This window comes from Palaemon carinicauda, chromosome 18 (assembly GCF_036898095.1).
Source record: "Palaemon carinicauda isolate YSFRI2023 chromosome 18, ASM3689809v2, whole genome shotgun sequence".
NCBI lineage: Eukaryota > Metazoa > Arthropoda > Malacostraca > Decapoda > Palaemonidae > Palaemon > Palaemon carinicauda.
The window spans coordinates 96,174,666-96,179,665 of record NC_090742.1 but is presented as its reverse complement, the minus strand read 5'-3'; positions in this window follow the sequence as shown (position 1 = coordinate 96,179,665).

The following is a 5,000-nucleotide window of genomic DNA, read 5'->3' as shown; positions in this document are numbered from 1 at the left end:
CCTGGAACTTGGAATGAGGAACCGAATCTCCTGGAATGACTAATGCGTCAAAAAGGATTAAACTACTCAAGACAATCAAAGGGAGTCTGAGATTATCTGGCCTACTATTACTCCTCAGAAGCAGGAGCGACTTGTCTATCCCAGAGGACGCCCAACACAATAGATACCTCAAATGTATATAAAATGTCTTTTACTGAATTAAAATGTATTAATTCCAAATTTGATGTCATTGTATATTTCAACGTTGTGATTTTAATTTTATATTTAAAGGTTTGCTATTCTCTTTTTATTGTAATTTACTGCTTATCACAGCTTACCATTAACTTACTATTTTGTTAATAATTGTATAACTTGTTTTCAAGTTTTTCATTTTTCATTTCAAATTAATATCTCTTTTTTGGTTTGATAATGCTATTTATTAACAATTCCTTTTATAATAAAACTTTGTTTTTTTTCATTGTACATTTCAACAGTAATTTTCATTGTACATTTGAACTTTTTGATTTTAATTGTATATTTCAAGTTATTGCTATTCTCTGAATATTTTAATTTACAACTTATTACTGCTTATCATCGACGTAGCAAGATCGATTTTGTTGATAAATGTATAATGTGTTTTGAAGTTTTTCATTTTTCATTTAAAAATAAGATATCTTTTTATGTTTGGTAACGCTATTTATCAAACAATCCTTTTATAATAACACTTTTTGCTTTTCATTTTACAATTCAACATAGTGATTTTCATTGTACATTTCAACCTTCTGATTTTTCTGGAGTTATTGCTATTCTTTGTTTATGATATTTTTTTTCTTTTCACTGACTTAGCAAGATATGTTTTGTCAATGCATATATTATGTTTTTATGTTTTTAAGTTTTTCATTTGTCATTTCATACAAAGATTTCTTACTATATATTTGTTAAGCTATTTCTTTATTCAATCCTGTGCTCTCATTGCACATTTCAAGTGATTTTCATCGTATATTTCTATTTACTGATTCTCATTGGCTTTACAAGATGAGTTTGGTGATTAAATTTCATCTTTTTAAGGTTTCTCTTTCTCATCTTATTTTGAAATTTCAGGTCTTTTCAAGATATAGTTTCTTCATTATTTGCATAAAAATATCTATCATTTATATGAAAATAAATATGAGATTATAAAAGATATTTGACAGATAATATTGTTATCTATAAAGTAAGCATTTTTTTTTTTTTATGTTTGGCAATGCTATTTATTAATCATTTCTTTTATGAAAATTTATACTTTTTATTGTAAATTTTAACATAGTGATTTTTATTGTATATTTCAAAATTATTTTCCGAATGTATTCCTAGATTGTTTGTTATTCTTTGTTTTTTTCAATTTACTGCTTTTCATTGACTTAGCAAGAAATGTTTTAATAAATTTAATGTTTTCATTTTTTTCATTTGTCGTTTCATATTAAGATTACTTTTATATATTTGTTAAGCTATTTCTTTATTCAATCCTTATATGAATAACCTGTGCTTTTCATTGCACATTTCAAGTGATTTTCATTGTATATTTCTATCTACTGATTTTTATTGGCATTGCAGGATAACATTGATTAATATTTCTCAAGTTTTTTTAGGTCTCTTTTTCATTTTATTTTAAAATTACGGATCTTGTCAAGATATGATTTCTTAATGATTTACATAAAATATCTATCATTTACATGAAGATATAAGTGATTACAAAAGATTGATTGACCGAAAATATTTTTATATATAAAAAATACAATATACTTCAAATTTACAATAAAACTTATAGACCTTTTTAATCGTAGTCACTCTCTTCCTTCGACATATTCGTAGGGAAGTCCATGTTGGGAGATGTGACCATCAGCTCCATTGCAGTAGACACATTGTTGGGGGTCGAGATGCTCGAGATGCTTCGGGATGGCAGCTGACAAACCAGTTATGTCACTTGAAGTTTCGTCTCCATTTTTGTCTGAATTTGCTCTTCGCGAGGAATCAGAAAACATGTCACTTGATCGTGTGTTCTCGTGGGCTATGTGTCCCCTGAGAAACTCCCAGGTGTCTTGAATTCTTTCTCTCGTGGTGTCCTTCTCCTTGCTTCCTCACTTGCAGGAAAGTAAGGTCCACACGGTCTTCTTCAGTCTAGGATTGCACCAATGTTTGTCCCGCTTGTTGTAGTGAGGTGGATGATTCCCAATAAACTCAGCAATCTCAGAAATTTTTGCATCTGTGAAGGGGTAGTTTGGTACAACCCTCTTGCCGGGACGATACAGTTTTTTTTATATATATTATTATTTTTATGGTTTCTGTAGTCCACTTAATCCTGCTACAGGCTCTTTTAAAACAGAATCTTCAGCAGACTCCGTCTCTTACACCATCGGAGAAGGGGGCATCTCTGGTTCCTTGTGCTGGGCTGGTGCTTCTTGGGGTGCTTGGTGGTAGGGCTAGTCATTGTAGAAGAAGTAGTTGTATTTCTGCATGTAATGGACTATGAATGATTACTGGGCATAGCGACTTTTCATATGGCACCCACGCAACGCTATCAACCAATCAGCGCTCGGTATTTCAGGCCCTCCCAAGTTAAAATTAATCAGCGTTCAAAACATCGTTAAAACATAATCATCTCTAACGACCTCGCTAGACATCGTCAAATACATACATATATAAACACACACACACACACACACACATATATATATATATATATATATATATATATATATATATATATATATATATATATATCTTTCTATCTATATATATATATATATATATATATATATATATATATATATATATATATATATATATATATATATATATATATATATATATATATATATAAATATATATATATATATATATATATATATATATATATATATATATATATATATATATATATATATATATATATATATATATATATATGTGTGTGTGTGTTATTTGCTAAGCAGCAACCCTATTTGGAAAACCTGATGCTATAAGCCCAGGGGCCCCAAAAACGAAAATTGCCCAGTGAGGAAAGGAAACTGAGGAAAATTCAATATTTCAAAAGCAGTAACAACTTTAAAATAAATATTTTCCAGATAAACCCAAAGCACTTCAACAAAACAAGAGGAAGAGAAATCAGACAGAACAGCGTGGCCTAGTGTACCCTCAAGCAAGAAAACTCTAACCCAAGAAAGCGGAAAACCATGGTACAAAGGCTATGGCACTACCTAAGATAAGAGAACAATGGTTTGAATTTGGAGTGTCCTCCTAGAAGAGCTGCTAACCATAGCTAAAGAGTCTTTTTTACCCTCACCAAGATGAGAGTAGCCACTGAACGATTGCAGTGCAGTAGTTAACCCCTTGGGTGTAGAAAAATTGTTTGATAAACACAATGTTGTCAGTTTTATGAGGATATGTAAATAGGCCAGACTATTCGGTGTATGTGTACACAAAGGGAAAAAACCGTAATTAGAGAAAAGGATTCAATGTAGTACTGTCAGGCCAGTCAAAGGACCTTATAACTCCCTAGCGGTAGTATCACAATAGGTGACTGGTGCCCTGGCTAACCTTCTACCTATATATATATATATATATATATATATATATATATATATATATATATATATATATATATATATATATATATATATATATATATATATATATATATATATATATAGATAGATAGATATATATATATAATAATATATATAATATATATATATATATATATATATATATATATATATATATATATATATATGTGTGTGTGTGTGTGTGTGTGTGTGTGTGTGTTTGTGTGTGTGTGTGTGTGTTTGTATAATGCAATGTCTGTGTGTGCGTGCGTTTTCTGTGAAAAGAGAGATTGGAGTATCTACGTAAAAACTAAAATTGTATTCCTGTGGAAAATATCCCATTGACGTTATTGCAATTGGTCACGAATTTGTAAGTAATCTCTTTAAGAAGTTTTGGGCATTGTTCTCTCAACGCTATTTTGTGAAATCCTGCAAACAAGCACCCCAGAGTTTTTAAACTTAAAACTTACAGAATATTTATTTAATGAGTTTTATACATTTCTTTTATTAGGGAGTCTAACGTGCTATTTTTGTTTTGATCAATATCCACCTTGAGGAGTCTACGTGTTCCATAACTAGAAACCCTTTAAGTGGGTCGGCCGGCTAATGCTATTTATCAAGTCCAGGACATTCAAACCACATGATAAGATGACTTTGAACATTTTGAAACTGCATAGGATTTTTGCTTCTTGCCTTCGGTTTTGCTACGCCAGGGCAATTTATACCTAAAATTAGTGTTTTTAAAATTTTATCTCCTCTCTTGATACTTAATATTAAGACCTGAGATTACTACCCTATATAATCTGATGTAGACCTCGAATAAAATATTTTTTATTTTTTTTTTTCCTAAAATAATTTTTTTGCTATAAATGATTTTTCTCCATAATGTTGAAAATAAGCAAAATAAATCAGGGGAAAAATTAAGAATAAAACAATGTGAAACAAAAATCTGTGAATGGGCTCTCAGTTGTTTTTGTTTTTATAATGTTTCTTTAAGGTATATACCAAATTTCAATGTTATATCCTTAAAAACTAAGTCATAAGATAGAATTTGAAGGTCAATAAGTATAGCTTTGTGATACGAGCGTTCAGAGTTTATTATCTTTTTTTTCTTTTTTTTCTTTCTTTTTATTACAATATAAATAAATCATGATTATTATGAATTCTATGTTCCTTTTTAGATATCAATAAACCAAAGCAATGTTATTTATCGTATTTTCATTATGATTGACGATACCTATGTTAAATATCTTGCTTCTCTTGCCGAGACGGTCGTTCTTTCCTCATTCACTCCTTCACTAACTCCGCTAATATCGACGATATTACCCATTTCTTAACCCTTATATTAGCAAATTTTCTTTTTTCTCATTTTAGCGAGATGATGGAATTGTCTTTTCCTCTTCGACATGATTAAATTCTTGCCGAAACCCCCCCCCC